This window comes from Anser cygnoides, chromosome 6 (genome assembly GCF_040182565.1).
Source record: "Anser cygnoides isolate HZ-2024a breed goose chromosome 6, Taihu_goose_T2T_genome, whole genome shotgun sequence".
Lineage (NCBI taxonomy): Eukaryota > Metazoa > Chordata > Aves > Anseriformes > Anatidae > Anser > Anser cygnoides.
In genome coordinates this window covers 17,115,248-17,140,056 of record NC_089878.1, presented here as the reverse complement: position 1 = coordinate 17,140,056, position 24,809 = coordinate 17,115,248, and the positions used below count along the sequence as shown (strand labels likewise).

Sequence of the window (24,809 nt, the reverse complement as noted above, 5' to 3'; positions counted from 1 at the left end):
CCGACTAGGCAGAGGCACTGAGGGTGCTGTTGGGAGCTCTGCCCATGGGACAACTGTCGCGCTTATCGGGTGCAAGCATTAGCTCCCATATTTTGTAGTGGAACAAATTACATTCGCAAAGACCTTCCTCTGAGCCCATGAGGGCAAAGGAAACTTTTTTTTTTTCCTTTGCTTCTGCCTCCTGATTAATTTAAAATGTAACTTGCTGCTCTTTTTAATCCTTAGTTCCCTTTAGCTGCTCTCCCTCCACAGAATTAGTTGCCAAGTCCTAGCAGCAGGGGCCACTGTGGATTTTGCTGGTGGGCTGTTCTCACTGTGCCTCCTTTCATTTTCTCTTGCACTGAGGAAGAAGATTCAGAACACTAAACTGAATGAAGCTGTCTTAGGGGTACACTGAGGAATTATATTGTAGGTAAATCCCTGCTAGAATTACATAAATGCCCTTTATGTAAGAAATAAAGTTGCAGCGTGCAGTGTAAAGCTTTATCTGCGTTTGCCTTCATTCCCCTGTGTGTCCCTCTAACACAAGAGCACGCTGACAAAAATATGGAAGGAAGCCACATATTTTGCCTTCAAAAGGCAAGTGTAAATGTTGTCATAGCAACACAGGAAAGCAGAATGCTACTTTATAAAGGTGGTGGTGGTGGGGAAATGAGGGAGGGAGGAAGAATTAGGGGGTTGCAGAACATGCGAAAAATGACAGTTCTACGATGAGTGCATGAACAGAGATGTGACACGTGACATCTCCAGCTAGTGCAAGGAAGTTTGTTTGTGTCTGAAACACAAGCAATTCCAGTGGACTAGGTAATACATCTAAACAAATCAGAACATTTTCATCTCCAGTGTCCCTTATGACAGAAACCTGATAAGCCAGAGGTCAGCCAGACCCTGAGCTTACCCAGCTCCGTGCCTGGAAAAGAGACCGATGACTCACAGCATCTTTCTTTTGTATAAGCAGCTTGTGACATCCCACAGCATTGTCAAGATTTGAAAGGTTCCACTGAAACTGCTAGATATTATAGATTATGAAGAGAGAGAGATGGAGGGGCAGATGATAGCGTCTCTGTCGCACGGCAGACCCTTTGTTCTGAAGCCTTTTCTTCTGATCACGTTCTTTCTCTGCTGATGTAAAAGATGGCCCATTCTGATGTTCCAGAGCTGAGTTTTTACTAGTTTCATCGGGGAATGAAATAAAAATGGTTTCACTAAGAAAACCAGGAAGGAACAATTTAGTAAATATACTTGTTACAATACAAATATTCCTCAACAGTTTTACTGTCATCCTTTAAGAAAGAGCTGTGTTTATTTTATTTCCAAAATGTAGTTCAAAGACTCTTACTTTGCATGTTTTGTGTACATCTGGTTGTGAATGTGGTGCATCCGTGTTCTGCAGACCTGGTGAGCTGTTGTCAACAAAGCCAAGGTGACAAAAAGAGCCCCCGGCCCTTTGGTGGCTGACAGGTTTGGTCACTGTACTACCGAGCCCAGAGCTGAGGTGTGAGCAGGCTCTGCCTCACAGAACAGTGGCAATGCCATCAGAAAGTTTTGTTGCTGTAGCTTGTCATTTTAAAATATCATCCGTCTGAGGACAATTCATTCCAGGGACTTTACATAATATGCCAATACTGTGAAGGGAATATTTTTAATGTAGCTGCAGTTTGCTTGAGTATCAGAGAGCAACAGGAATGTCTTAATAAGCTGCTTTCCCCCACTCCTGTAGTCCTACTATAGGCACAGATAATACTATTCAAGAGGGAACAGAAGGTTGTGTGTTCATTTGGAGTTGGCAAGTGGCACATCAGTTCCAAATTTATGAAGGTGAAAAGCTGTACAAAAATAGAAAAAAAAAATCTGCCATATTTACAAGAATAAAATGCTGCTGCTAAATGCCTTGGAAACAAAGAGAAAGAAATATCTCTGTAAAGAAATCTTTCAGGCAGCTTTTGTGCCTGCCTGTATTTCTATCTTTGTAATGAATCTCAGCAGGTCATAGATCCTTTTAAAACAACAGCAATTGCAAAAGGATCTGGAAGATCCACAAGGATCTCCCTAGACCCTCTGGTTCTTGTCCTTTAACAGTGAAGTCTCCCCCTGGGTACCTGCTACTCATCAGAGCAGGGGAGTGAAGTTGCCGGCAGGCAGGGTACTGCAGGTGCTTTGGCTAGAGCCACTTGTCATTTCCCTTCTCACTCTTTGCAAGTATTGAAGTGGTGATGGCTACAGATAACAGAAGTAATACTGAAGCAAAACTAGCACAATGAAAGTTGAGTGCAAAAATTAATAGCAAAGTGATCGTCTCAGAGTATTCCTCCCTTTTGCAAACACAGTGACACGGCTGTAAAGCCACACAGTGTGTAAGATGTTTAGAAATATTGGTGTGAACTTTGTTCACCTAGCAGAAAACAAAACTTATCAGATTCTCTAGAAAGTCAAGAATTTGCTCTCTTTCCCCTTTTGTTTCTATGTAAACAGATTGATTTTTCATTAGCACTAAAATAGATTGGGGGAAATAATTTTTACTTAATTATTGTCAGGTGTGACCAAGACCAGATGCCAATTTATAGTCCTGGCCTGGATCACAAACACAAAGCAGTATTGGTTAGTCATGAATGAGGTTGTTAATGGTTCAAACTCACCATGAGAACTTAATTAAACTTCCACTGATTGACAAATCAGCATAAATCCATCTCAATTCAATCCTCCCCTCTTTTTGGGGGGAGGTCAGGTGTTGCTAGAAGATGTACCACCAATGCAGGAGCACTGCAAGGCCAAACGAATGCACGCACAAGAAGAGCAAGAAAGGAGTCTGTTGATGGTAAGCCATAGGGGAGCAAGCAGATGAAGTGTCCCTCACAGACTTGAGTGACGTGCAGAACCTGATGTGGGTCTAAGGACGGTACTCCTCCAAGTGCTTTATTTGCTGTGTTAAATAGTAATTGATGTAAGCAGGCAATTCCTTCCTGGGGAATGCACACAGGACAAGCTCGTCAGCCCTAGGCCAGTTTCACAGCACAGTGGAGCCCTGCAGAGCCTTTTTGTTAAGTCACCCCAGCGCAGGGATGTATGTGGGTGTCCTGGGCAGCCCTGGCTGAATTCCTGCATACATGGAGAGGCTGTAACCAGTGCTGCCTCGCTCACCAGCGAGCTCCTGCTGCTGAACTCCTGGCTTGTAGCTACTTCTGATGGGAAACCTTACATGCATTGTAAATGCTGGACAGGTCTGGAGCATCTAGGCCTTGACCCTGCTCAGGGAAGTTAGAAATGATGATTCCCAGCCACAGGGGGACTCTTTCCGACAGTGCTGCAGGTTAGGAAAGAAAAAAGAGGAGAGGTGAAAGGCAAAACAAGCCTCTGCAGCTCTCTCTACCTAACCGCAGATTGTCCCACTTGGTTTCCATTTAAATATTGGGCAAGGCTGTGGTGAGTTGTTCAGTTCCCTAGATTTTACAGTTTTAAACTTTGCACTTACAAATTTCAAGCATTTTTTTTTTTTATCATTTTAGTTTTTACTCTGAGTCTTGCTGAGGGAATTAGACCATGTTAAGAGTTCTTTAAACCAAAAAAGGGACTTTCTTTTAAGAGTACTGGGTATGGAATCAGACCAATTTAAGTGTTTTTTTAAACTTCACCTTGGGTTCCCAAACTACAGCTGTGCACAGAGGGGTCTCTAGCAGGTAGGTAAGCGTTGCTGTCAGAAACCACACCTCTACATGCATATGTTTATGACTTTGGAAACCTGATCATGTTTAGGGTTACATGTGTCTTCCGTAAACTCAGTTTGAAACTTTCTAAAATTGCCAGGAAAACTAACCTACCACCAAAATAGCAAGGCTGAAGCAGAGAAAGAAAAGCAAGATCACTGTATACACACTCTGCCATGTAGGGGGAAATTCCCAGGCTGTGTAAAGCAGACATGTTTCAGTGCCACTCCTGACTTGTGGCAAGCGGGTGCTGTGCTCCCGCAGCTGGGGCTGCGCTGACCCCGTGGTGCGTGGCAGGGAGCAGCAGAGCCCCATGTGAGGCGCAGGGACGGGGCGCTGAGGGCAGCGCAGCCCTGCTCACTGCCTGGGCAGCAGGAGCCAGAGAAAATCTGCTCCTGCTCCATCAGGTACATGTGCCTTAATCTTTTTTTTTCTTGCAGAGATATCAAATATCTTTGTAAAAAGCATGTTCAGACCGTTACATGCAAACGTACATGTGATGCCATTATGAAATATGCAAAATATGATGCGCTGGGCTATGATCTGATCTGCATGTGTATTTGAAAGCCTCTTCCATGCTTTGGTTCGGGTACTGAACATTTCTGACAGTTTGTTTGAGGTAAACAGAGCCAATCTGTCAGCATGATTCACTACCAGCACATCTGATAAGTATGACTTACTTGCAGCAGGCTGGTATGTTTTTAGAGCACTTGCCTCCTTTGCAGTTAGCAAATTACTGCAGGGCAAAGCAAACACAAAATGAGATAACAAAAGGAATGACGGATTTGATCACATTACGGGGGAAGCGGGATGATGAAGAGAAGGCTTTACCTAGCTCAGACACCTGGAAAGCAGAATGTGTGTCTCAGCTGCGTCAGAAGTGTGATCCAGAAGCCCCATGCTGTGCACAGGCACTGTAACAAGAGGCTGTCATCACATAGTGTCCCACATTCCCTTTTATATGGATTTCCCTGATTAAGTTTCTGTTTTGACAGCTTTTGAACAGTAACACCTTTCTCTTTTTGCCTCTGAATTTCCTCCCTCAAAAGGTGCAAATTACGGTTTTACTGTGGCCTGTTAGAGGTGCAAATAAGCACAACATAGCCAAACAGGGACAGTCTTGAAGTAGTAAAATATCGGAGCTGAATCCCGTTGAAAGACATGCATGTATATTTTGATGAGCTGAGGCTAAATGGTGGCAAATGTATGTGTGAATTTTCCGGGTGGTGTTAAGTGCTGCATTTGCACAGCCTGGGAATGTGGCAATGCCAGGGATGGGGAAGGGAAGAGCAACCAAAGTGTGGTTATATTTGGGGAACCAAACGGCTTTCAGTGGCAATTGCTACAAGCAAATAATGGCTGTATCCTTATTTCACTGTGCTAGGACCAAGTAAATTCCTCACAGTGTGAAAGGTGAAACTCTATGTACTTGCTTCTGAACTTACTTTGACTTCTCGTTCTTAGTATTATAGAAGTTCTGTGCCTGATGCGAGCTGCACCGCTTGTACCTGCTGTTATATGGAACAGAAAACCACTTCCTTGACCGCAACTTATCACTAGCTATTTATCACAAGCACACATAAAACTATCATTACTGTATGGCAACTTCTTGGTACAAAAAAGACAGAAAAAGAGAAGTGGTACCACATTTTCTTTATTTTCTTTAGAGACTATTTTGGAAATAAGCTAAAAGAAATTGATGAGTTTGTGAGGCTTTGTTTCTATATCTTTGCATTATCTGGTTTTGATCATCAAAACCAAAGCAATACCAGTTAGAATACAAGGATTCAGTAAGAATCCATATGTTCTGATCTGCAATCAGGAAGGAACAAGCAGCCCAACACAACACATCCAGTTACATACTATACATGCTATTTCCACTTGCATGGAGACTGAAGAAAAAGTCCCTTTCAGGGTCAAACTCTTGATGTTTAGGTGCAAGTAAAAGAGGACGATTGCTCTGGGTTGAAAGGAACATGTTTGCTTTCATTCTTTTCCACTGCAAAAACAGCAGGGGTTTCTTTTGTTCCAGAGCGACAGAAAGGGCTGTCTGACAGCACCTTGAACAGCGAGGTCCTTCTGTGAGGTGCCTGCTGACAAAGCTGAAGGGAGGCTGGACAGAAAGGAAAGGTAACCGACAGGTTTTCTGATGTCTGTAAGTGACTGGAGTATGCTGCTTTTGCCTTGCTTTTTACTGGGAAGTTTAACGTGTGATTAGAACACCTCAGAGAAATGTTTAAAAAAAAAAAAAACCTCTGTGAAGTGGACAAAAATGCAGGCGCGTGAACCCTTCCTTGGGTTCAGTTTAACCTTACATTTGTGGGCTTGAACATGTGTCCATTTTCACTTGCTGGTTGGGGCTGGTCTAACAAAAGGTGCTGGCTCTGCCTGCAAACCATGTTTCTCCTGTATTATCTGACTCCGGTGGCTGGTTGTAACAGCTTTGCAACCCCCCGAGCTTTATTACAGTGCCATAAAGTCCCTCTGCATGGTGGTGTCCTGTGCCCCTGCTCAGGACACGGGAAGCCCTGGGGCAGCAGCTGAGCTAATTGCAAGCAGGAGCCTGTGAACAGCATGGGAGAGCCCTCACAAGGAAACACTGCCACGTGAAACCCAGTGAAATAATGCCGTGAATGGAGAAAAAAAATGCAGAGTTCCTTCTCATTTCTACTGCATGTGGGGCTCGAAGATATATTAGTCTTTCTTTTAAAAGAAGGTTTTGGTTTTATGATTTTCAGTTACAAATATAGCCCGACCACACCATATTACTGTTTACTTCCAGCATTTAATTCAGCCCTTTGTGACAGTTCTGAGTACTTCCAGAGCAGGTATTTCAGTGATATGTGGGCTTCAGTGGTCAGCTGGGGTCTTTCAAGTATTTTTAATACCCACAGGGTTTTTTCTTCAAAATGCTGAGTGGAAAAACAAGCGCGAGGTTATGTTTAACAGACAAGTTCTGCAATCCAAACAACATAAAGTAAATGAAATTAAATTTCAAGATTTTAACAATGAGTGTTTGAATGTGTCCATTGTACATTACTACAGCAGAATTGAAGTGTGCATTCGTACACATGAAATGCAGCCAAATGAACAATTTGCAGTAAAAAGCCTCCAATATCCCAAACCTTTTGAATTACAAAAGCACTACTTCTGTTTGATTGTGTTTCTTTTCTCTCCCCTGCTTAACAAACTCCAGCTCCTCACTTCATAGGGAGCAGATACAAGTGGGACAAAACAGTTGTTTTGCTAAGGCAGCATTTCTGTGAGCAGAGCTGTCCCAGCTGATGCTCTCATAGACAATGCAGCAAATTCTGCTGGGTTCCTTGGCTTGCTAGCTATTTTTAATTCCTTTCTTTTGTTCACTTTAAGTCTGCTTTGAGGAAGCTGCTTCTGCAGCCTGACACCAGGTTACGGAGCACCACGTGATGTGATGCATGTTGACACATCCAGATGCAGCACGATGCATATGTCACAAGACATGAAGCAAAGCAGAGACATTTAATTTTTTGGCTCCTCAGTAGACCACCAGATATCCACAGGTGGCTGAGTCCTTCCCCCTGCATGCCCCATTGCCAACAAGGCAAGAAGAATGGCACCCCATGTCCTGCTGGGGTTTTACAGCAGTGACTGCAGTGCAGCTCAGAGCCCCAGCTCTCCAGCCCCATTGTGTGTATTTAACTTGGTGCCAGATGGAGGTGTGCATTGCGTTAGACCAAGGTGGTGTTGGAGGAGTTATGTGGGGTGCCAGCACCAGGCGGACAAGCTGTCATTGCCCATGATGGGTGCATCAACGTCTTTGCACATGTCGGTGGCTTGGTACTGAAGCTGTGGGGATGGAAGCAGGCAGGGATGGGGACGGGCAGGGGCAGGCACAATTTAGTTGCTCTAGTTGTCTGTGCTGCCCCAAACAATATAGATGTAGTCTCAGCACTTTGTTGCTTCCTGCTGTGTGGCAGAACCAATAGGAGTGTGTTAAGACAGAAAAACCTCTACGTAAATTTTTCCTTCAGGTACCAAATTTGAAGCTGAGAGGCAGAGGTGAAAAGTGCCAAGTGGGCACACTGAAATTTTGTTCTTTTTAATAGAAAAAGTGAGGCAAAATAAGACTTTGTCAGCATTTGAAACTTGTTACTGAGTGTACAAGTACTGGCGATATGAACAAAATCATTCTGCAAAGGATGAATTTGCTGTATTTGTTTCTTACTGAGCACACCAATGTTTTGAGGGGAAGGAGGAGCTTTTCCTCTTGCTTGGACGACAGCTAGCAGAACTCACAGCATGACTGGTAGCCAACAATTTACTCCAGTTTTCCTTCCCCATGTGGGCCCTGAAGTACAAAGTTGAACTTACCAGCAAGTGAAACCGGCAATTTTTGTTCATAGCCGGACGGCTGCACTGAGGCAGAATGGAGTGGGAAAGTGGTCGCTGCTGCAGCACTGTCCTCTCCAGTCATCTCAGCAGTCCCCTTCCCTGCAAACCCACAATTGTAACGCCTTATCACAGAACTTCAGTATGTACAGGAGTGATAACAAAGGCTGTTACATTTTTCAAACTGAGGGTTTGCCTGCTAACACAGCCTGAGCGCTGCCAGCCTACAGCTTCCTGCTGCTGTTGCAAGCAAGCACAGACCACGACGGTTTCACTCAGGAGGTTGATACCAGGCCTGGATCTTCTGGAAATTGTTTTTGAGGTGGGGTTTTTGTTGTTTGCTTTGTGTTTTAAAGGCAGAAAAAAGCAAACGTATTAACTGCTATAAAATGAATGACATTTGTTTGTGCAGGCGGAAGGGGATGTGTATATATATGTATATTTTGCTGCTATCAGTGATACTTCAGCATCCTATCCATGATACATTTGTTGTTAGATTTTATTGTTTATCTTTCAGGAATAATTCAGTCACTTAAACTGGAGAGAAGGGGTAAGGTTTTCACTGGGACTGAGATTCTGAGTTGTTAAGATTCCAGGTTGAGGGCTGAGAAGTTACTTCATGTCAAACAGGGATTTTAAAAGTCATTTTGAAGAGCATTTTTTCCTTTCCGTTATTCCACATAGAGAACCTTGAACCTTGTTATTTGCTTGAATGATTCTTTAAAGCTCTTTTTTCCTGGGACATGCCTGGGTGGCTGATTTTCAGGGAAATTTGATCTTAACCCAGATTTTTAATCAACTTCTTAAGTCATTACTGTACAGATGTTAAACCACAAAGTCAGAGCAGAAGACAGCTTGCTACCTTGTGTTTGTTCTTCATATAATAAAAAGAGGCATGGAGCTGACCGTTATTTTCTCACCATGAGACCATTGATATGTGTATAAAATTAGTCAGTTTGCAAATTGGATGATCAGCAATTGGCTGAAAGAAGTGAGACCATATATCAGCTTGATGTCATTTTTCCATGTCTGTCTTCTCATCAGCTTAGATCTTTTTGAGGTATCATGAAATTAATTTCATAGAATTTATTTGAAAAGCTAAGTAGCTTGAAGAGGAAAGAGGGACATCCTGCAGATGAGGCCAGCTGAGGGGAACGACATCTCAGGCTGAGCATGAGTGCCTGGCAGGGCAGCAAGTGGCACAGGGAGCGTGACCAGCAGACAGGAAGCCTGAGCCCAAAATTCGCCTGGGGCCTCTAAGCCTAACAATAATGCCAGATTGTACCCTGGACCAAGTTGTCATAGAAGCATGTGGATCTTGATGGTTTGGCCTAGTATGAAAAGATGAGTGGTAATGATAGACACCGGGAATCTTCTTCAGTCACTTCCATATTCTCTTGCCTCTAGTCTGCTGTTGATTTGAGCTAGGTAAACAGCTTTATTCCATGTGATTAAACATTTAAGTGCTACAGCAGAGGAAGGAAGAAAAATGATATAATCTCTGGATATAATCTTTGTAACAAATTCAAACAAGCCCTACTAATTCCTCTGGAGAAAGAAAACTAGCCAATAGAAATGCTACAGTCAGTATGGAAGTCTAATGAATGACAAGTAGGCACAGGAAAAACTACCCAAATAATACAAAACTTTGGAAACAAGTTAAAAGAAGAAACCTGTATTCCAAAAATACCAGGATGACTTAGATGGCTCTGCCGTACTCAGACAAGAGCTCCATGATATAGCACAAAAGCAAAGCCTTTGGGTTAGTTGAAAATAAAACCTCTAACCTTAGCTGAAATGGAGCAAAAGCAGCTGCTCCTTGACTTTTACAAGTAGCAGATTTGAGCCTACTTCAGAACAGATCTGAACAGGTGATATAAATACCGTCCTTTGCTCTGCATTTGAGTTGTGAGTTAACACAATTTAACCTATGTGTTATTTGTTAATACAACAGACAGCCAAAGGAAGTTAGTGCAACATGCTATGCACGCAGTGAATGCAGTATATTAGGAGAGATTTAAGAATGATTTAGTGGAATTTTAATTTGTAAAATTTGGCAGGAATTGAGAGGGAGCTCCAAAAGGTCTTGAAGCACATGTTATCAGCCTCAGATTTAAAACATTTCCTTTGGAAGTTGATGATCAGCAGTTAGTTGATAAGGAAAGAGCCATCTTGACTCTGTTGAATTCAGCAAGCTTTCTGTTGTGAGCATTCCTTCACTGCTGTTTGTGGACAGCACCAGAAACATTAATTTCCATTTTCCTGGATTTTATTCACGTGTCTCTAGAAGCATTCTCTTCCCTGAAATTTTAGCAGATTATAGCCAATACACCCAGGACAAGGACAAGTCCTGTAGAAAGGATTTTCTTTTTACACAGGAAGTAATGTCAGCCTGCAAATCCCTGCTCTGTTCTCAGAGATGTTTCCCATATGTATCTGAAGACATTTTAATTTCTATATGGCATGAGATAATTTCTTAGTCTCTGATCCAGGATATCGATAGCACAGACAAATGTTAGATGGAATATGTTTATACATTTTGGTCTTGTGAAATGCTTCAAGTGAACTTTTATCTAACAATTCAAATTTTCTCCTTTGCTCCCAATACATTTCAACTTAATTTAGTGTACCAGCTTCTTTCTGGATTAAAGTCTTCTCTACATTACTCAAGGAAACATTTCAAAGTTCATAAATGAAATTTTATGAAACTTGTGCTTCCAAAAGTATTTCACCCTTGGGGTTTTAGCAGGAAATTTATCTGCGTAAATAATCTTAGAACATTTTTATAGACAACTGTATTTTGAATGATGAAACACAAATACCAACACAACAATTTCAGTTATGAGGATCATGTACTTCACAAGGTTTTAAAAGAAATGAATGCCTGTCAAATTTTAAATGAAACAACTAATATACTGTGCTTGATCCATAGATGTAATATGAATTGGTAAATTATTTTGAGCAACCTTGGAAAAATGATCAGGGAAATAGTCTAACCATACAAAAATGTTCAGTTGCAGATCATAAGATGAAAAAGCCATTCTCTTCTTTTAAAAAGGTGTTCTGGGCTGATATCAGATTTGGTAATTTGTTAACAAATCTGAGCTATTTTTGGGACTATGTTTTTGGAAAAGTGTTTGATATTTTGCCGGACAATGTCACAGCTGTTGAGAGAAAAAAAATAAAAATAAAAATTCAAGACCCTGCGTTGGAAGTTTGTCCAATGGGAACCAGAAAGGTGAGCAGAGGTGAAACAATCCTAGGACATGTGCCTTGATCATAATCTGAGACCTCTTGATAGTCATATGGGAGAATGACTTAGGAGATGATACTAGGGAAAAGTTGGCATTTGAACAAATGGAGATGAGTGATGGCTGTGATGATTGACAGCTGTAGAAATCTAGTTGCCAGCACACGGCATAAAAAGATGGATCTGGATTTTGAACATCCAAAATCAAAGCAAACTCAGAGATGAAAATTAGCATAAGACAGCACAGGTGCTTTTCAACATTGAAATGCAGAGCAAGCTCTTACTTTCAACAGAGATCTTTTCGAGAATGTAAGAATCATCTTCATGCAATAAGATAGTCACAGCTGTAAATAAATCATCACAAAAGCAAATAATTAAGTGGATATAATTCATAAATTGAAACTAAATGGTGATAAAATTCCTCACTAACCGAGGAATGACCTTCTTGCCAATCTGTGCTTTTAAAAGGAACCAGAGCATTTCCAAATGTTTCCTGGAACCTTCTTCTGCTTCATATGTTGCTCTGTAGTTTGAAAGGAGCCTGTCATCTCCATTGTCTTTTTATTTAAGTAGTCAGAAGAGCAGTATCTCAAAAACCAGTAATTTCATTTTTCAGTTATTGATCCATTTATTTGTTTTCTGCTTCTGAACATGAGATGTCTTTTAATAATGTATGTTTTATAAAGAAAGGATGCTGCAGATGTACTATCCCAGTGTGGCTTTCTCTTGGAGCACAGAGAAGCCTAGGGGAGTAAATAGCGAAGACTTCTCCTGCATGTAGACGCATCTGGTTTCTCTACGGATTCCCAAGGCTGTTCTGTTGGTGGCTCTGGAGGTGCCCTCAGGCCTGTTGTGTGATGAAGCCACAGATGGTTGACTGGGCTTCTTTAGTCTCCCAGTTACAATTTCTGTCAGTGTATCCCATATTCTGAGGAATTTAAACACTTTGCAAAAGAAGATATGCTTCATTTTGCTATCAAGAGACATATTTTTGTTTTTAAGAACAAATCTAAAGGCTGCAGCTACCAGGATTTCAAGAGCTGACCCACCGAATCCAAAGAAGGTACAGCCACATGGAGCTCATGGAAGAGGTGATAGCAGCAGGGAAATTGAAGCCGTGTTCCTGTGCAAGTTGTGTATGTTTCCCTTTGGGTCAGGTATGTGATATGCCCTGTCCAAAATGTGCTGTGCAGAAGAGTCAGGGTACCCACAGCTCACACACAGTAAGAAGCTAATGCTGCATCTCCAATTCCAGAGTCTTACAGTCTTCATCAAGACTGGGGTAGAATCTGAAGAAAAGGAGCAGTTCAGCTTCATAAAAGACAGCTTGACTTTTTCAGAACCTAAGGAAATGTTTGTTTTGAGTTTTTTGTCATGCTTCAAGTTGCAACACTATGGCGTCTGTTCAAAAAGCAGCTCCACACATTCATTATGCCATTGTGCGCTCTGCTGATAAATATGCAGAGAAATGCTATCTGTTTAATCTGTATAGGCATTCAAACCTTGTGTAATACTCGGTAGAAATAACTGGGCTGAATAAAGATTATATTTTTATACTGCAGGAAAACAAAGCAATTCTCACAGCAGCTGTTGTAATCTTGGTAGTAAAAGCAGGAGAGTTTGTGCAGATGCTCCAGTCTTGGGAGCCATACAGGCAGATGTATCAGAGGAAATACCAATACATGGCTTTGCATATTTTGCTCTCACTAATCAGAGCTGCAGTAGCACCTAATTTTCTCTCCATCACCCTTTTCTTTCACTACAGCTTCCTGTAGTGCATCAACACCAGCCAGCTTCTCCCTTCTATGAGCCGGCTACACTGTACAGTAATGCAACAGTGCTGACATAAATCACTTTTTGGAATAATGTGGATATTTTGCCAATGAATCTTTCTTCTTGTGAACAGGACACAAGCAATTCCGTTATCTTCTGCACCATCTTTGTATCTCAGCTAAAGAAATAGGCTGGGGGCATGTGTTGTGATTTATTGTAGCAAGCAAGACAGAAGCAGCTTCTTTGAAGCAGCCTCTTCGACCCTACTTTGAATTACATAGATTACCTTTGTTTCACAGGTCTGGACTAAGGTATCAATACATAGAACCTCCAAATGATGGCATGCGTTGGTCTAGAAGTGTGTGCATGAATGACTCTATTCATTTCTTTACCTTAGGATGTGTTATCTTTCAGTGAGCAGACAGGAGACAATTAAATAATCAACAAAATAAAATTCCCTGTTGGAGCTAGACACAATTAATTCTTTTTCTCTAATCTACAGTAACTGATAACACAAGGAAATTATTTATTGTCTGACATATTCTGCCCCCTGATACAACTTGTCACTTGTAATGTAAGCACCTCAGAAAAACTGCATTTCAAGAGAAGAGTTTTGAAGATGATAATCTAAGTTAACTCCAATCTCCAGGAGAGGGAGGAATTGTAAAAACAAGAAGCATATGGAAGAATTCACAATAAGAGAACAGTGGGAGAGTAGAAAGTGGGGTAGGAAGAGCAGAAGGAGGAAGATTAAGGAGGAGGGAGGACAGCTGATCCTTGCCAGTGGGTAGAAATGATTGCCATGCTCTCATCACGGTCCAAATTCCCATTTCACTCCTGTGATGACTTCTCACACGCTCTGTGTTTTATTCACACATTTTGTAAATAGAAACAGCATTTAACTCACTTACAGGAAAATGTTAAAGAAGAAATGGCTGATTCCCACTTTATTTTTTGAGGTGAATTTTTCAAAGCAGATTATACAAGTTTTAACACCGTGCCTACCACCGCAGTATATAAAAAAGTCAAAGCAGTGTACTAAGTAACATGACTAATATCTACCACATGCTGTTCTTTTTGTTGTTTTTCTCTCCCTAATGGAAAAAATGAGTGCTTGGGAGTTTTCATCTTTTTTCTGTCGAAACAAAACTCGTCCATCCTACTGGGTCTGTAATAGAGGAGACAGGTCACAGAGCTGCACTTTTCTCCCAAGAAGAGGGCAGCGAGGTCTGCAGTGGCTGTTCTGCTTGGTGGGGATTTGTCCTCTAATCTGGGGTTACTCAGAGCAGCTCTGACTTCTGCGTAAGCGAACTTTTGCCCTATGGTAGAGATTTCTGCAGTCAGCCTCAAGTCTCTTTCTGGGTTTTCCAGAGAGGAAGGGAAGGTGGAGAGAGGGAAATAGGGTCCCTGGGAAATGAGTGGTTAGGGGACCACCCTCCTCTGCTCTTTGTTAATGTTTCCTAAAGACTCGCAGTTTTGTGCTCAGACATGTTGTTATTTTCCATGCAGCTAGAGAAGAAGACACTTATGCAAGGTGAGGCCACCATTTGTCAAGGTGGGACACATTCCTTTACCAGCCAGAGACGGCAGAAAGTTTTACTTGAGTGGCTTGTACAATGATAGATGTAATCACTAACTAATATGCTTGTACCAGTAAAAAACAGGACTGCACCACATCTGCAGATTCTTGAAGTATCTCCTTCACAGATCAGTGACACCTCTTTTTCTGAGGTCCATTTTCAGACAGCTATTTTTGGCCCATCATCTGATCTTGTCCAACACTGAGACCAACTGAGACTGTTGGTATATAAGATATCTTTTTGTTAAATCGTGTTTACAGGAATATTGCTGGTGCTTGCTGTCATGGCATCTCGTGTGATATATTTTGGGCTGCTTGAAGATATTGATTTGGGCTGCTGAAGACACTGGTCATTGTAAAACTGTAAAAATACTCCTGCCACTAGAGTTAGTGGTGGGTGAGCAATATGATGAAAAAAGCAACACCTGAGTCACCTGCAATCACCTAAAACTGGTTTACTTATGGACTGGATTTAGTTGAAGGATTATTCAAAGTAAAATGGAAGGTTTAGTTAAAGGATTATTCAAACTGAAATGGAAGGTAGAAATAAAAATTAAATCTATAACATAGCCTTTGAAAAACATTGGCTGTGAACTATCAGTGGATGGGAAGATTTTCTCAGCAGAATTTGGGGGAGGTTTCACCTGGAAAATGGTGAGATTTATGACATTCATTGAAGACAGTTTACCAAGAGTCAGGCTGCCACGGCTGGATTAGCCCAGAGCAAGACTCCAGCAATCACCTCTATTTGGAAGCTCTACAGGGAATTTAACAAATCCTAGGCTGATTAAACTGTGCTGAAAATTTTCTGCTAGTTTCATGGGAAAAATAATTTTGTTCTCCTTGATCACACTCCTGGCTCATACCATTTTCACCAGGGAGATGACCAGATCTCCCAGAAAATGAAGGAGTAATGCAATGGAGGTGGGTGGGCTGGAAAGCAATCTTTCCTTGTGCGTCTTTACTGGATAAACTTGCCCAGTACCATTATTTCCTGATAAGAGTGCATGAACCTCTTCTATGCACCCTGTTGAAATTAGCTCTCAAACAGCATTACTCATAATATAAGTGATTCTCAGACTTTTTTTTTCTTACATGTTATTGTATTGCCCAGTGCTAAATCTACAGGGAAGAGCACACACCTGAGCTGCTACATCATTATGCGGAATGACTTCCAGAAATCTGTGTTTCCAAGAACAAGATAAACTGGCCTGCCAATTTTTCAGCTGTTTGGATAAGTTTTCTGTGATGTCTTGGCTAGTCACTGAAGAGTAGTGCTATAAAAATATACATCATTGGAAGATGGCACATTAAAAAGGTGTTTTAGTTTGTCATAAAATATTGTGCTTTTTCTTCTATTCTTTTCAAATGCTTTCTTAAATCAAGAGCCTGTAATTAGGTAAGTTAATGTAATGCAATGCAATGGAATAATGAGATGATGACGGTCTCAGGCTCATAGCCAAAGCCTATAGTCATAGACTATATCTATTTTTATTTCAGAAATGACTAACAGCTCAGTTCATGTCTTTCCCAGCTGTGGTTGTACAGCTGAATGGGGATAAAACAGATGTTCGTAATATAAAAACTTCCTCTGATAGTTCATGAACTCACAAATGTGGATGGTAGGAGAGTTGCCTGTTTCTATCACAAATAGGAAATACCACCAAATACAGCTGGAGACCCAGGCCAGAAATTGTTTTACTGCAGAACTGTTCTAGGGGCACTTCCCAGCACGCGGGCAAATCCCAAGACATAGGATCATACATTTCTATTCACGTTGAAGCTGGTATGATTTTGCTTTATAAAAATATGTTTGTAAATGACAGTTTCTCTTACACAGCTCACTAAAAAGTCTGTGACAGGGTTTTTTAAAAACTCCGTTGGATTGCACAATTATTAGAGTTGTTATTATTATTGTTCAGGTGCAGAAAAGGAAGTTGGAATTAAAATGAACTCCCTTCCACATCGCATCTTCATATATGCTGCCTACCACAGTCACTTGCATGTAAAACTCAGTGATACGAGACTTCACAAAAGCGAGCAGTTAACAGTGGCACGCTGTCTAAGTAACATCAGCCCAGACTCAGATATATGACTCATAGGCATCGGGTAGTTACTCTTCCCGCTGACCTTGCTCACTGCTATTTGAAAATCAGAAAAAATGACAGATTATTTCTCTTCTAGTGAAGTGTGTTTGCAACAGAAACTTTTCCAATGGTAGAACTTGGGTGATTCCGCCAGGGCTGTTTTGGAGACTTGCTCAGGCAGGAGCTCTGGTGCTCCTGCCCCAGCTGCCCATGCCCAGCCACTTTTCTCCTGTGGCTTCCAGAGCCATCAGCTAACCGCAGAGCCCCAGGTTTGCCACCACAGGTAGACAGTCTTTTGCCAGTGTGGGGATGTTCCCTGAGCCCCAGCATCCTCCTCAGGGTACACCAGTCTCCACATGATGCAGTTATTCCCCCGCCACATTCTCCTGGGATGCGTCATGCTACTTTAGGTTTCCTGCTATGGATATCAGACATACTGCTTTTCTGTTTCCTTTAACACATTTCCCTTGGTTCCAATTTCGGGTCACTTTTTCCTTCAGTTCCCCTGTTATTACAGCCTAATTATTTTCCTCCTACATGACACGTCTAATGCTTTACTTAAATGTTTCCCCACACTAAGAGGGTCTAATCTTATTTCCAGCTTCCAGTTTTCCAACTTTGCTGTCCTGACAGCTTTGCTGTGAGTTAAAATGGCATAACGCCAGTGACTGCACATGTAACAAATCCTTGAAATCCTTGACTGAAGAGAGACTGAAGAATATAGACAAAGATAGGCTCCTATTGGACCTAAAATGCGGTTCAATTTCTTTCTTTAATTCTCCTCTAAGTTTAGTTTTTCAGGAGAGTTGAGTGGAATTTGAGTTGTTTTTTATTTGTTCAAATTTTTTTTGACTGTAAAACTTTTTTTCAGGTTTGTTCTAAGTGGCTTGGAATCTCTTCACTTTGCAGAAGTTGCCTCAGGTTACTTCAACCCAAAAGGTTGAGGAGGTCTATGTGTTTTAAGCACTGACACAGGGGCTGTGTAGTTCTCCAGTCTCCCCTCACCACCTATCACTCCTTGTCATGGGAAAGGCAGGCCAGAATTGCTCAAAGGATGCCCAACCTACCGTTGTTTTTCAGTCAAGCATATGAAACTTCCTGCTCATTTGTGTCTCTTTAATTATTATTCATCACATCTGCCACCCTCACCAGTTTCAGCGTTACCAACACTTTAATGATCTGTCTCCAACAGGGAATGTGCTTGCTAGTGAAACGGATATTTTTATAGCCTTAGATTGTATAACATGGGAAAAAGATCAGCATGTTAATAACATTCTTGCTTATTGACTTCAAGAAGCTCCTTCTGGATAGATTACCCTGACCTCACGCAGTAGTAAGCCATCTACAAAGTCTGGATACACTTCCATTCCTCCAAGTGAGTTGGGTTAAAAGTGGCATCAACTGGTAAGACAGATTTACACTAGTGTAAAACTAGAATGAATTTGAAAGTAGATGGACAAAATAAGAAAAGAGTTTTCAACACAAGCTAACATCTATTACTGTTTAATATTTTTAAAGGAAACTGAGACAGACAGGTTATGCTTTTTTTTGCACAAAGCACTGCTTTTAGATAATTTTGGTTAGGAACAGCATGACTGCTGGTTCCATAATTGTATGACTGACCAGACTTGTGGTCTATTGTATACCCAATACTGGTCTCCAAAATTTGTCTAATCAGGTAATTGCTAGTTTATCAAGTAGACAATATAGTCTTAAAAGGATTGTAATTGCATCATTATCGTCCACAGTGGGCTATGAAAGAGCTATTATGGAACGAATAGTCAGTGTTTCAACCCAGGGAAGTATGGATGCTCCTTTATTTACAGAGAAGAAAAGAAAAAAAAAAAAAAAGTTTTAGTGTTTATTTGCTCTCAGCAGCCTAAAGAGATTTAAGTGGGTGTCAGTTTAAAAGAACCCTAGGAGAGAGGACATTAGTTTCCCTGCATGAATGCCTCCTAATCCCTGTGGGTTTTTTTTTTTCGGATTTTTTTCTGTGTGAATTAGGGTCCTGTTCTCTACCCACACGACAGCAATTGTCAGAATAAGAAATATGGAAATTTAAAGCAACAAAAGCCTACATACACCAAGACAAAGCTCCAACAAAAGCCTACTAAATCACACAGTGAAACCCTCCAAGTTATGAAGCATGGATTTTATGTGTACTTAAAAAATCATTGTCTAATCTCACAATGAATGCCCCTTCATCTTCTTGTTAAATTGAATATCCAAAGGTTGAAACTTCTAATATAGAGAATAACTTTGGAAAATTCCTGGTTAAAAACAGTAATACTGATTAACTCGGTATACAGCTATTTGGGTTTACTTTACTTGTATACCACAAATGTGGTTTCTAATACAGAGCAAAAACCCTACACTGATTGATTCAGCTATTGTGGAGTACATAATGGGCTATATTACTTGGTTTCTGTTAAATAAAAACTCTCTGTAAAAAGTTTTATTGTTTCTTCATTTTAGGAATTTATATCTTCATTCAAATGTGAATGTTTATGAGCTTTAAGCACTTCTTTTTAAAGATATTTCACTGTCACTCTATTACTATTTGCGGCTAGAACTGAAATTTTCAGTAGAATGTGTGAACAGATGATCATGTTGTGTTTCCTGCATGTCCCGAGCCAAGGTACACTGAGATCTTGCAAAATAAATAAATAAATAAAATTGTCTTTTGTGAAATTTTAGAACAATCTTACACATCACAGAAGATGTAAAATTGCCTTAGATTTGATCAGAAACCCCTGTAATCAGACACCTATAACTTTCAATGTTAATTTGTTAACAATAAAGATCTAGGATTTGCATGCTGTCTCCTCTCAAAACTCTGTTGATCCGAAAAGCATTTTAGTTTTTGTGGCATTTACTTTGCATGGAACTGTATCAGCTTCTGGGTGAAAAGCAGAAGGCAGATACGACTTCTGTTGGTTCAGCTCAAAAGAAAAATATGAAAAGATCTGTAGGAGTTTGACTTCACTAATCCTAGAGAAATGTAGGGATGAAGGAAATCCCACAAAATAATGATCCAGGCAGATGTACTGTCCTATCTTTGTCTTTGGATTGGTTGTGAATGTGCGATGCTGACTCATGTAGATAAGAGTTCTCAGCAGACTCTTTTAACCGGAAGAGAGAAGGGCAGGACGAATTAGGGGTGAAACGCACTGCTCTAACGCATTGCTGCAAAATGCTTCAGGTTGCACCATTGCTCCTGCTGCAAGCCTTGAACAACTAGTCATAAATGTCAACTACTCAAATGATATTTCATTCAGCATAAATTTATTCTACTTAGAAAATCACTGTAATGGATAATGGAAAATGAACCATTTGATTTGGGGTTAGTGTTTGTCCATTCTATTAGATTGGTGATGATTTATATAAGAAAACAAGATAGTGCCAACAAACAACATGACTGTATGCATACACACTCATAAAAACATATTTCTTTGAACTATATTATATATGCCCATGTGTATAGACTGTCTAGTATCTGAGGAAAAGGAGAAAAATGAGAAATATTTATTTCAAGAAAAAGAAAAGAGCATTTGTTTCACTGGGGAAGAAAAATAAAAAATAAAAATGAGCCAATTTGAAAAAAAAAAAAACAAAAACTTTTGGAGTATGAAAACATGGTACAAGAAGCTAGAAAGCTGGCAAGCAGGAAAATGTTAAAAGTAGCAGAACCAAGAATAATCTTAAGAGCCCTCTCACAACATTATTCAAACCTGGCAACAATGATCCAAGAAAGGCAGAGCTTGACAAATACTGCATTAAAGGTAGGTATAGCCCTTTGATAGCTAAGGGAAACCTTAGACACAAACATGTTGAAAGCAGCTCATCCAAATAACCTCTGGTGAAGACTTTTGCAAGCAAGGGATGCTAAGTGGCCCACAACTTTGAGGTGGCTGGCAGTCGGGAGCTGTTTTGCTCGTTCTGGCTCTGGAGGGCTCAGGACTGAAGTGGGCTTCAGTGAAACAGCTTGTAGATCTCTAGTGGGCTTCCTATTACATTTCTTATTGCTCATTACATTTAACCAAGGCTTATTTCTTAAATCCACTCAAACAGACATTTACCAATGCTGATTAAACTCAGTAAGTGTTAGCAAACATGCTAGTCAGTCATGCTGTCTCCACTGAAGGATGCTCAGTTCTTCCCTTTCTCTCCCTCCTCCTCTGAGCTGATAGCTAACCTTTGCAGATGGCTTTTTCTCATAATTTACACAGGACTTTTTTCAGTTACAGTGACCCTCTAATTTCATAACAGCTTTAAGAGTGAAATATTGAAATCACATAGCCACAAGCAGAAGTGTTATCATACTCATAGACTGAGACTTAAAGAAAAGAAAAAAAAAAAGACTCCTCTTCAGCCTTCTGGAAAATGTCCATATTGTCCCATTACTTCAAGAAACCTGATTTTAGTCTCTGACAAACTTAAAGATGTGGCTGGTAAGTACATAAAGGTAATAAACTTCAATCAGACTTTTGGCATGCTGTTCCTATCGACATCTATTTGTTTAGATTTGTCTAATAAAGCCATCTAATATGTGATTTATTGATACAGTAGAGCATTAACTTTTCAGCTGGGACTTATGCACGAAGGTTTTTTTTGCAGGATTTACAAGGATTTGTACCATTCCTATCAGTACTGAATATTCACATCAACAAACTGCGAAGTATATATAAAAACATGGTGAACAAAATTTACAGATGACAGAAAGATGAATAGAGTGGTGAATCTTAAAAAAGACAGGCTTGGCCAGCTGAAGCAAATATTCAAATACAGCTAAATGCAATGTGTGTCTAGGGCCAATGAATGCAAACCACGTACACAGGATAAAGGACTATTCCTACAGAACAAAAAGTGACTTTCAAGGAGAATTAGGGTGAAAGTAGACAACCAGACAGTGGACAACCCTTAAGCTGTCACCGAATACACACGTGGGGGAAAATGAAAGGGAAACAATTTTAACTGTGAATCTGGTGTTTACAAGGTTGATACTGAAATGATTAATTCCACTTCGGTATCCACATTTTAAAAGAATACTGAAAGCACAAGGAAAGCTACAAGATGGGATGCAAGAAAAGTTGCTTTCCAATGAGAGAGGAAGGAATTCAGTCTGTTCATGGAAAAGGGTGATTTGACTCCCATGCACATGTAGCTGCCACATAAATCCAAGAAATTCATATCACACATTCTTTAACCTAGTGGAAAAAGCCATAATAAGAACCAGTGCCTGGAAACTGAAGCCAGGCGAATCTAAATGAAGCATGCTAGATGAACCTTAGATGAACATTAGATGTTATCTGATGAATTGCTAGACTGAATTGCCTTTGGAGGTCATATACTTATAGTCACGTTTCCCTCAGATAAAGAATGGATGATCTGCAAGAGGATAGGCTTTAGTTAAATACAAGTTACATATTAGTACATCTCAAAACCTTGGGTAAACAGGTTTTTAACAGGTTGTGAGAGAGCAGTATCTGATGGTCCTTTCTGCTTCAGGCTCCATGGATACATAGACAAATTGGAACACAGAGACTTGCTTTTTTAAAATCTACTTTCTAATAATTTTTAATTGATTCCTTTTTAAATATTTTCTGCCATGTCCAAACTAACCTGGCAAAATATCTTTGAATGTGCTACCGTAGGGTACAGAAACCTGGACACATAACAAATGTGTAAATGCAAAAAAAAAATAATAAAATAAAATAGAATAAATGTATTTTTCAAGATCCAGAGTTCACTACAAGATCTTTACAGAAGGCATGAGAGAGGAAGTGTGACTTTGTAGTCATTAATACTGCATTGTTCTGGCTTACCACACAGAAACATACAGCATAGAGGAACACCTAAGGTACGGAACACTTGCTAATTCATTCTAGACTGTTCCTCAAGCTGAGGCCCTTATCTGCATTTATATATTACTTCTGAAAGGTGAAAAATATGGATTTGTGAATTTTAATAAAATATTGCATTCAACATTTCAAGCGCTGTAATACTTGCTCTCACAAAGCAAGATGATTTATAGGTGCACTTCTTCATGAAGAATAGCAGAGGAAAGGCTACCTGTGAGAAGAATTCATCATAATGTCCAGGAATTGCCTGACTGAAAGGACAATATGGTTTTCTCTAACAAATTTCTGAATTGCGTCCTATTTCACCTGGCTTTCACAAAAAGCTCGTACTTGAGGGAATTTTATGAATCTTCCCTCATTCCCAGTCCTCCTTTTGTAGGACTGAAAGTCCTTCAGATACATCTGCGTTGCAGCTTGCACCACTTCTTTTCTTTCCCTGTGCTCCTCTAGGTATTAACAAAGATAAATTCTTCTCAGTCTATAACTACTGCCAGAAATGGTCTGTATCTCGTTATCTAAAAAGACCTTTAGTTTTGTTTCCATAGGTTTCAGTATGTACTTTCACCATTGCAAAGATTATTTGTAAAACCAACTGCTATACTGATACTACAGAAAACTCGTATTAGGTCAGTATGTTTCCAGGAGAGAGTACTCTGGTCTTCCATAAAGTCATGTACATTTTACCTGCTGGAAGGGACACTACCAAGTAACCCAGCTGCAAAGATCATAGATTCCAGGCAGTACAACACCAATTTCACATCACACTGAGCTGCAGGGAGACTGTCCATACTATGCAAACTTCCCAGCGGATCAGCTGTTTGTGAGAGTTGGTTTAAGATTTCCTTTCCTGCTGTCCAAGTCTCTAGTTCCCAGAGCAAGACAATTCCATCCACGATTCTGACCATTTTCCCCTTGGAACTGGGGCAATGCTGCAGCCCCCTCCAGCACCCACAAAATCCTCCCCTCTGGGCAGTGCTGCCCACTTGGGCTTCCAGTGACAACCTCACTGCTTCCCACTTTGTCCAAAATACCCACAAGCATCCACAGACTCCCTTCATGTGGGTTTTGAATTCCTGATCACGAGGTCACTGTTCTTCCCTAATCTATCCTGTCTGCATTTAATACAGGCTGACTCACACTTGCTTATTTGAAGTCAGTGTTCTGCCATGACCATCTGCTTCAGTATTACTTTCTTCTGTTTCATTAAAAAAAAAAAAAAAAAAAAGAGAGAGAAAAAATAACTCCAAAAATAACTCAAAATGCAAAAGGAGAGGTTGCCTCAGATTTGTCTATAAGGCTGATCATGATATATTTATTTAAAATAAAAATTTAGGGCCATTCTAATTTCCCATATCCAAAAAAAACACTTTCAGGACAATGCTTTAACACAACTGATAATAGAATTTGCACTGGCTTGTATTAATTTATATTGGTGCTTGACTCAAATATACCTTAAGATGTAGCTTACTGCCTTGATGACCTACTCTGTCTGTATCGTGCTTATACTGTCTCGATAAGAACACACTTTCTGTTCCCTAGATGAGTGTTAACACTAACATGATTAGCAGAATACTTGTGTTATAGCATGTTTCAGGGGCATATATCTGTTTGGGGTCACTGATACCCTCAGGGCCAGAATCTCCCTCACTGTAAATGAGAGCTTCACATCTGGCCCTACTGCTGGACAGGGTTGCTGACGTGGAGTTTTCCCTGTCCCCTTCTTTATTCCCAGGGGAAGGGCTCTGGTGTCAGCAGCCTGGAGTTGCACAGGAGGGTTTTGGGAGGTGCTAGAGATCGCTCAGCTGAACAGCAAACCTGTAGCCACAGAGATGTGCCTGCAGTTTGTGAACCAAGAATTGAATGTCATGGGTTGTTCTCCCCTGTCTCTTCTTACTAGAACAGCTGTGTAGATTGTCACTAGGGGATTCCTAATCATGAGGGAGAATCTGATTTTCTACTTATAAAAAAAGAAAGTATGCAAGTACGGTCATATTGCTGATTTTCAGGAGGCCCTGCAAGAATTTCTGTTCAGGATGGGAAAAGATTAAAATGCCATTTACGTGACTGATGCTAAACCTTCTATCTTGTAGTCTTGTAAATGAATTTCTGCCTCACAGGCACCTCATGTTATGAAAACATTTTACATTCAGATGGAATAATTGTACATTTAACTTCAAAGTTACAACCTGC

The 24,809-nt window shown here is 40.5% G+C and overlaps 1 long non-coding RNA gene across 2 annotated transcripts; it reads left to right on the top strand.

The window, feature by feature from the left end:
• Nucleotides 1-2,163: 2,163 nt before the first annotated feature.
• LOC106030047 (uncharacterized) lies at nucleotides 2,164-23,869 on the top strand. Of its 2 annotated transcripts, XR_010832184.1 has the most exons (4): nucleotides 2,164-2,815; nucleotides 5,734-5,831; nucleotides 7,071-8,391; nucleotides 12,322-23,869. It is a non-coding gene; the product is annotated as an uncharacterized lncRNA (long non-coding RNA). The 2 variants fall into 2 exon arrangements; XR_001203506.3 differs by having other exon boundaries at nucleotides 7,071-23,869.
• Nucleotides 23,870-24,809: the final 940 nt, after the last annotated feature.